The sequence below is a fragment of the Mya arenaria genome, chromosome 10 (genome assembly GCF_026914265.1).
Source record: "Mya arenaria isolate MELC-2E11 chromosome 10, ASM2691426v1".
Taxonomy (NCBI): domain Eukaryota; kingdom Metazoa; phylum Mollusca; class Bivalvia; order Myida; family Myidae; genus Mya; species Mya arenaria.
In genome coordinates, this window is record NC_069131.1 from 27,472,004 (window position 1) to 27,482,472 (window position 10,469).

The following is a 10,469-nucleotide window of genomic DNA, read 5'->3' on the forward strand; positions in this document are numbered from 1 at the left end:
ATCTAATGGACTGTGTTACGCTTTATCATAATTGTAAAAAAAGTACCAAAATGTAAAAAAAAACTGTGTCGGAGACCGGGTTCTTCAGTTAGTAAGTTTCAATGCATTGTACACATCGATGCCAAGTTTATGTCAGTTTTCGAAAATTTTCTCTTTTTTTCCAGCTATTTTATCATACGGAGTATAGCCCCTTTAAGCAGATTTTCGACATCCACAGATAAAGAGCTCCCCGGTATCATTTTATTAAATATACATGAGTCATAACATTTTGAGCCGAAAGTTGATAAGTTTGACTGGGGTTTGTGATTCTATTTGTTTCAAAAAACTTCCTCACGCCGGCCAAATCCTAAGAGCCTCTTATAGAACAATACCGTACTCAAGTTGTTAAATTAAACGACTTGATTACGGTATTGTTCTATAAGAGGCTATTAGGATTTGGCCGGCGTGAGGAAAATATTTAGCTGTCGGGGAACTAAGAAATATAGTTAGTACATTTGTACTTGATGTTTTCAATCTTTAAACATAATTAAACATAATAACAAGAGTGTGGTTTAGATAGTTAAATATTGTTATCAAGGAGATTGTTCATAAACAATATCAAAGAAGTAATGCTTAGCTTAGTTAATTAATAATTATACTTTTTATAGTTAAGAAAATCATGTCAATACTTAATAATAAACTATTATTGAATTTTTATTTTTATTTTTGACAAGTGTCGTAATAAACAAAATAAACAAAATGAGATGAAGCGTTAAATCTAAGAACCATGCACTATAGAAAGATTTTTCCGAAAAATGACCAAAATTATTGCTCCCCTGAATTTCATGCTGGTCGTAATGGCCATTAAATGAAATGAATTAGCTGTAACAGCAGATAACTGATAAAAATTTCATGGAGAACCAAGTCAGTCCTTTAACCCTTAGCACAAAACCACTGAATGGAACATAATGCATATGCTGCTAAAATCCAGATATATGCTGGCATACAGGGGTTTCCTTCTTAATTGAAAATTGGATAGGATTTCTTGGCATGTAAACAATAAAGTCAACACATTCAATGATACAGGTAACTATTAAATGTGATGAATTAAAGTTATAAATGCAATACTCAAGTTACAATAAAAAAAACACCAGACACATTAATCCTGCATAACAATATCCATGCTCTCCATGAGATCCTCGTGGGTATAACTGAGTTATGTGACGTCACACAATGGGACTGTTTGATCTGAAGCCGATAAAAGGTGTTTATTCATTTCAATGCATGTATAAAATGGTGTTGAATGGGATTTTAACTATCTTGATGAAGGAGCTACAGTGACTTATAGGCGTAATAACCATTGATAACTACGGATAAATTAATAAGTGGTAAAATGCAGACATGAAGAAAAAAGGCAGGTTTACCATACATGTAAATAAAATGTAAAAATGGTTATTTTATATGAATTCGTAGAGCGAAAAATTAATTATTTTAAGGTGTCCGAACTCTAAGGTGAAGTACGGCAAATACATTCAATAAATGTGTTATGTCCAAACGCATTATGTATCTTTAACAGGGTATATTATTTTTGAAAGCGAAAGTACTTGAATGAAGAATTATATCATAGCACAGGTTCCCTCCCTTTGGTAAGTTATGCTACTTCATATCTTTTTCATTCTCATTCATCAAAGGTTTGATAATGATAAATCTACCCTGTTGTACATAGCATCATCACGCTGGTGTACGAGAATGATCTTTCATGTTCAAGCAACTTCTTCACGGTTTAAAATATTATCTTGGTCATATTAGATAAAGTATCTTTAATACCAATTAAACGGTTGCAAACTTGAACCATTTAATTGCGACAAGTATATATGTTTCCATTATATATATTCTCTTTATTTCTTTCCGAAGGCGATTTAAATGCTAAATCTGTAAAACGGTCAAATCATCAGACGTATAATGTACAGAAATAAATACATGTGCGCTAGTTCATGAACTAGATATATATCGTAAACATGTTTATGGTGAAAACTAACATGATCATATTTAATTTTGAAATTAACTGGCTATGGTACTTGATTTACACTTGTAAAAGATGATTGTCTATATAAGGGATAATTTCATAAAATTAAGTGCAGTGTGACTAATAAACCGTTAACAAAATATTTTGTTATGAATTCAAATTAAAACTAAAATTAAAATTAAAAGTAGCAGTAGCAGTAGCATTAGCATTAGCAGTAGCAGTAGCAGTAGGTAGTGCACCCCTGAGTACCTGTCATGACCACTTAACCTTTAAAGACTTGAATTGGCGAAACTCGCCAATTTCTAATAGGACGCTTGACTTCTTTGAACTTATCACTAGATTATGGGCTGCATCGGAAAGTAAATTCATTGTTAGTTTTCTTTCTTGGAGGGATATTTATCAAGTGCCTACATTCGAAGATCTATCTGTACGTTTGAAACGCATCTGCTAAATCAGTGGTAAACTTTGTTATAGAATATGATAATGACTAGGCTGGATTTATTTGGCCGGTACGCGTTTCACAGAAACTCAAAATTTGACTATGAAGTCAATGCACCCAGTAAGAAAACCAGAGGCTTGTGATAGTGTATCATATGTTTCTGAATAGATTATACCAACGAACTACTTATCAATAAAACCATCAAACATGGCCATTTTGTTTCCATGAGCAGTGTTTTGCTAACACCATATGTTACGTTAGTGATATATTGTGGATTGTATTTGAAAAAAAAAAAAAAAAATAACAATAGTAATGAAATTTAGGTCCTAAGATATTTCGACCTTGCAAACGTTTGCCTATTTGCTCCTTCTTATACATGACAAGAATCATATCCAATGTGTTAAAGGGCAAACAAGTTGGAGTACACACGAAATCATTGTAGCACGTGTTTTTTTAAGACAATTTGGTCACATCAGGATATTATTTAGTCTAAAATGCCTATACAACTCGCACTTCTTCTATGGATTTTCACTTGAGAGCCACCAAGGTTATACAGATATATTGATTTTTTAAATCTCGCGGCATACACGGACTGTACAAAACAATGTAGCTGATAATTGCTCATAAATGTAACTGTTGATCTAAATGGTAGAAATAGTGATCTTATATAATGAACTTTGTATTTTAAAAACCGCAAGGAGTTTTGCTCATTTTAGTTGTCATTAAGTAATCCAATAATATAGTACTTTTCTTGCTATATCAGTTATCGACTAGATCATTAAACTTACAACTGTTTGTACAATCTATATGAGAATCTAAATGTCATTATTATGTTTTGAGTAAAAGAAAGTTGTTTGTTTATCATTTGTTCTCTCTAAAATACAATAGTACGTGTAGTGTTTTAATCAATATTATTCAATATTTTGCGTATTTTAGCGTCATGTACTTTTACTCCAATACATCTGAACGAACCGAAATCAGTTAACAATTTTATTTGTAAGAGAAAGACACTAGATCTATACACATTTATTTAAAATGAATCTCATTTCATAGTTCTCCAACCTCTTAGGCCCCCTCTTCCCTTATAATGCGTACAATGTTTGCAGGTGGACTAAGACAAATCCAGAGCGAAACAGAGACACATTTAGACTCGCATTGGTGACTGCACATACACTGGCATGCCATGTAAATGTACCCCTCCTTCTAAATATGTATGAAAGCAGGGGCTTTTCTGAAGGGTGTGATGTCGTTTCGATTAAAATGAAATATAACATTTATTTGATATAAGACCACAATGTTATTAGCTAGACATGCTATAACCATTGAATTTAATTTAATTACTTGTTTACCGCATTTAAGGGAAAGGAGTACTGTTTCTAAAACGTTCAGTGATCACTCAAAATACTCATTTGAAATAAATTCACTATTTGAGGAATAACATCCATGATGATTGGTGTATAGCGTGAAATCTATTGCACTGATACAATATTAACCAATGGTATACCATTTCTTTAATATCTTATATCAAATTGAATCAATATCGTGGCTTGACGAGGCCTTTTATTTTAATTTTGTAATTATTGATAATTTTTAGTTAAGTGTGAAGTAATGACCATGCAAACTAATTAAGGGCCCCGGTAGATTCGTGTTCCAGTGAACTTGTGTTTCGCTGACCGTTCAAAGGCGGTATTCCCATCATTTAACGGTTAAGCTATTTTGATGCGTGTCTGGTCTGTTGTGGTGTTTGTATTGGTGAATGCTGTGTTCATTTGTTTGAGTCTCTAGTACAATGTTGTTTGTGCCATTTCCTTGTGTCTCTAAACAGTGTTTATTTTTGAAGTTTCAACTTCTGGATTTGTCCCTGTAGCTTTCGTTGTATTATTGAAACATTGTCATCAATATAATTATAAACATCAAGAAATCGCAAAACAATCTGGCAAAAATACCGACTTAATCCAAAACAACTGTCCGACATATACTTATCGTTATTCCATTAGTCCGTTTCTATTCACACAAACAACACGTGTTTCATAATGGTTGGGCAGCATAGTTACGCCCTTGTATAAATATAATCTCACTGGGGCACTTATTTGTCGCATGCGCAGGTCACTCATTAACTATTTCTAATACATCCGTCAAATGTATGACACGCATTGATTGTCAACTGCTCGCCGGCCTTACTTCGCAGTTCTGTTTCTTCTTAGTAAACGAAAACATATTTCGAGGTCAATGATGCACGATATGGGTAACGTAGCAATAAATTTGGTCTCATACATACTTTTGTAAAGTTTTTTACGTTACATTTAAGATTTCGATCAAACTTCACAGTTGTAATGCAGGAAGCAGAAAGCAGGTACAATTTTATTCCGATTATTGTCACTTTGAGTTTACACAAAAAAGTAAAATGTTTAATTCACACTTTTAAACCAACCGCACATTAAACAATGACTTGAATGTGTGATTATTGCATTTACAGTATATATCATACAAATAGTCAATGGTCAATAGCCATTGACTATACAATAATAGTACATGCTTAACTCTATATAATAACTTTTGAATATATAATTTTCCCCATTAAAATGTTTATGTCATCAATCCTTTTCATTGCACGATGGATTTGTTAACGTAATTGCCAGACGAAGACGTTATTTACACGGAAATAAAAAAGGTTTGACAAAGGAGAAAAGAGCATTTATGGTCAGACTAATTGATATCACAAGTTGTAGAACTTTTAAAATATACTTTATTTGTATAACACCATTTTTATAGGTAAGCTTTATCACAAACTGTGTTAGCATAACTAGCATTAATGATAGAGTCTTTTATCGAACAATCGGCCGTACTAACATAAGTGTAAAACTCCGTCAAATTTACAATTATCCCGGATCTAAACAGTTCCCGAAAAGAGGCAGTCCATTCATATTTTATCTCCGAGCCATTTGTAGTTTGAGGCACAATATTATTCCACTGCAATTAAATATGAAACGGAGCTCAATCGCAGAACAACCATTATTTGATGAAAATGTATATTAATTGGTATAATTATTAATACAGCCGTTAAGGCTGCACTTTCACAGATTGACAGTTTTGACATTTTTGAAATATGTGTCTTAGAATCAGCTGATATTGGCATCAATGCCTACAATTAGTCAATTAAGATAACTCACAATAGAACACACTTATCTAAATTGTTAAGAAAACGCATTCAACCTTTAGTAAGCCTTTTCAAATCATTGGTTTCTAGACATTTACGCAACGATTTTCTTAATCCAAGAGTTTTCTTTTATCAAAATGTCATAAAACATCAACGTTTGACCATATATATGAAAAGCTGCGATCTAATCTTTAGTCAGCCTTCTAATAATATTACTAGTTTTCAGACATTTTCGCAAAAATGCTCAAGCCAAGACCAAAAATGAACTCTTAACAAATATATAACAATATTATTTTGTTTGATCTGCCCTGTAAATGCGAAAATTAAATCCATCTTATATTAGTATTCATCTTTACTTCCAACCCTACTGTTTAAATCACCACATGCAAAAACACATCATATTCTACCATATAAAACATAAAAAATACACATTTACATTATAAGCATTTTAATTCAATCTCTTAAATGTTTTTTTTTATAATATAAAAGTATTCCGTCACTATTTCGCAGACCGTTTTTATAGTGAAATTTACGAAATAAATAATGTGATTTGTAACTCATTGCCAGTAATCTTTTATCAATCATTCAATTTAGTTATGGTAATTAGTTTTCATTTGGATATGAGTGGATATCTGTCCATTGCGTAAGAAGCAATACTCATTCAACTACCATTTCTGATTCATTGTTGTCTGTATGATCTGAAGTTCTATTTTCTGAGGCAGTATTCGGAAGGGGAATACGTTGTAGAAGAGCATTGATACCTTCATGTATCTTATTAACTGTATTGTGCAATGTTCACTACTTAATGTTTCAATCCGTCGCTCATGTTTTACTTTTTTAAAGTTTTTCAGTTTAGAAATTCCTAAATGTTTCAACAAAGGACCAATCGGAGAAACGATAGTTGTATTGTTGGATGTGCCCGCAACAATCATCCCTGTACACACCAAATCTTCCGAATCTCGCCAACAAAACACCAAGGCTCCTGAATCCCCAGCAGTTGCAAACATTTCATCTTTCGAAAATGCTTTCACTTCAAATTGATTGTGCAAAACAATCGGTTGTATTTCGTCAAAAGTCATTTCTCGGATGATTAAACAGCCTATATTGTCAACGGCACTGACAAGTTCACCCATTGTAAACTGAGACGAGCTCCCATACTTGCACCTTTTATAATCCGGATAAAAATGCCTGTTCCCCAATGTCTTCCCAGATTCAAAAGTGTACTCTACTGCATCACCTGAAACAAAAACTTACAAGTAAATGTAGGATTGTTCCATATCAAAGAAAAGATTAAATGTTAACAAGTGATTGCATCCTATGGTATTAATCATTAATGTTTGCTGATAATCCATTGAAAAAGTCATACCCCCAAACGTGCGGCCTTGAAATGAGGTCCCGACTCCTTCAAAGGGAAATGGACGCTCAATATGAAAAATGGCGACCTCAAATCCAGCTTCATGATCATGTCCTTCCTCATACATTGCAGAAATAAGTCGACCAATATCTTCATTGCATGATGAGTGTATTCGAAACTCTTGTTGTGAGACTGTTGCAGTGAAACGCCTTTCTTGCTTACACTTTAGGAACTCCTGATCATTAAGAAGAACATGCGCAGAGGTTATACCACAAAGACCAATAGAGGGTAATTCAATGAAACCACCAATGCTTCCTACTTTACGAACTTCGTCCCTCATGATACTTTCTCCAATGTTGATTGGATTGCTAAACCTCCAACACCCACCTTCCCTCACGTCCACAGGAATGCCATCGTAGTTGTCGCGAAATGGTGTTTCGCAATGGAGACAAACCCCTTCACGTGAACGTACAACACTAGACACATGGTCGGTTCGATAAGATGTTTGTCTTTGTAACCTTTTGACCTTACTGCACTTCCGCTAATCATGTTTAAGTATCTATGTCTTTGCATAAGGTGTGTTTCGTTTTTTATGAACGTTTTAAGTCTATGCTCGTCTCTGGCTTTTAATCGAGTTTGTTTGTAGCGTTCAGAGTATATTACATCCCTTCCCTCATTGCTATACTGATGTACAGTGCGCTTGGCGATGTTGTAATCTAAAAATTGTTCGAAATTTACATCATCGTCCTTCACCGTAACAATAAACGCAACAGCGGGCGGTTTACTATTTGGGATATTATATGCAGCATAAACATCAAGAATATTTGGACTCAATGACTTTATACCCTGACATATTTCTTGCGTTTCTTTTCTCATTGAACAAAGATCCTCTTCATGCAATAGATCATCTAGCCTTTGTTGGTTTGATATCTTACAAGCTTCTGCGGTTGCAACAATTGAGGAAATACTCACTGTACAATTAATCCAACATGTATCAACAATATTATTAACGAAATTGAATTTAATTGAGTTGAATATTTAAAACAACTCTATGTAGCTACATTATTATTTAACAGTTCTTAACTGAAATAAATATAAGAAATCGATATCAATAAATACTCTCGTATCCGTTGCTAAAGGCTGTTTGCTCAACAATATATGTTCAGTTTCAATATTCGCTATTCAAGCTTTGCCTATGGCTATTTTATCCTGGATTACATTACTTTTAAGTTGCTGCCTTTGCATATCGGAAAGGTTCAATTCCGAACACGTTCTTCTGATATCTGAAAAACATGTATAAAATATATAATAATATGCTGCAAACACAGAATTGTTTTGTCGTTGATTTTGTTTTCCATATTCAGAATTGTTCACTTGTTATGCATATCATAGAATTTGTTGAAGTCCAGCAAAGTAGATAGCAAACAACATGCTTTTTGTTGGTGTGTGTTCGTGTTGGTGTTGCTGCGGCTGAATAACATTAATGTGACAATATTTAAAAAAGTCCTATTTTATATGTTTGCTACAACATTGTTTAAGCCATTTGTTACAATATTGTTGTCATCGTAAATGTCACTGACTGCTTATTACACAGGCAATAAAATAGACTAATGATTTAATGTGTATATTGATCTCAAAGTTGACTGCATCTTAACAAATACCTGGTGGTTTTATTTCATTGCGTGATTTGCCTGATACAGAAAACGGGAAATCACACACTACAGATGTTCGTTATGGAGAATTTGTTATAACAGTCATTATCAGGTTTTCTGTTTGTTAGATTTTTGAGGTTCGAAACAGATTTTACACTTTGTGTTAAGTTTTAAAGATTGTTTAAAATGATACTAGGATTCTATTAAGATGAAAATTAAGTAAACTACATAATAATTATTATATGAACCAAAGACAACATGTATTATGACCTAAGTTGATACCACAAAGACACAGTTTATATCACTTCACGATAAAGTGTGTGTGTATGTGTGTGTGTTACAGACCTGATATCTGAAAAAACAGTCATTCTTAAGCCATTAATCTTAAGTAAATACTCGGCGCTAAGTTGTGAACACAATACACTCACCTTACTTAAATTACTGCACAGCAATTCTGGCACTACGCAGAAAAAGGCGTTCGAGGCAGTAATGCTTGTTTGGGAACAATCAATGTGTTTGTCAGTGATAATTTGAAGAGTCAAAAGTATATTTTGATTGTCTGAATGGACGTAAATCAAGTCACGAAATTACTGATACAGGGTATATGGATATTCCATATTACTTTTGGTACCATTTTAATGGGTTTTGTGGCCCGACTACAAAATGAAAAATATAACCAAAAAAAACAAACAATTTGGCCTTTAAATGTTTTCAAAATCGATCATAATATTGCGACTTTGAATTGAAATTCATAACCAATATTCAAAACTGCAAATACTGTATTCACACTATGCTTGTGTTAATTTATTTTACATGTTAATAATCAGCCATTGAAAACTTTTCAAATGATATCAACATTAAATGTGGTCACAAGGCATTAACATTTAACAAATACAAAGTTGAATCAACAATTTAGCGATATCAAGTTTTAGTTTCTTCCGCGATTCGTTTGGTTGTAAGGACATTATATATATTTTCTATCATGAATTGGCTTTCGTTAAACAGACAATTACGACGACGGGTAATATGCTATTGGGTAAATAAAAGCACCGAATATGCTTGAACACTGCCACTTAAAACTTCCACAGAAGCACAATCAAATACTTCTATTCCTTTTTAACGTGTTTGTGAAGTCGTTGATCGATAGATTCCTTTCGACAACGTTTCTGTTCAACGTCATCTTAATATGGGGGTGAAATATGAATACCGCTCAATAACTTGACACTCATCTTATAAAGCAAAATATTAAATCGTTAGTGACTTACTTCAAGAACATAAACAAAAAATATAAATTTTATCGATTTCAGTTTGTTTAATTATATTTGTATTTTTACACCTAATTTTAAAGATAATTTGTTGTATAAAATTCATTCACTAATGATTTTTCAAAACATGATGAAACACAACAGAATAACTTACTAAAAGGTTCTTGAACATTTCTGATACCAATAAAATAAACTTATTTCCAAACACACAGTTTGAAATACTATAATAATCAATAACTAAAACTTCACTTACCCCAAAAATAATAACTTCAAAATAATTAATCGGCCGATATAACCCAATTTGTCATGACACATCTGGTATTTTAATTTTAATTTATCAGTTTGTTTGAAGCATGAATCAATTTTTAATCTGAAAAAGACTATAAGTCTTCCATGACCGAGAGTGTAAGATGGGTCGGGATGAACCTATCTTACACGAGCGGCTTTGGTAGATGCTTTTTCTCCAACCTCAGTTAAACAAAATTAAGTAAAAATGTATTTTCTTGCTGGAACTCTTTTGTGCTTAGTGAAAATAATTGGGTATGGATATGCGATAATTCGTGGTTGTCATGGATATTCGCGCAGTGATTCAGATAA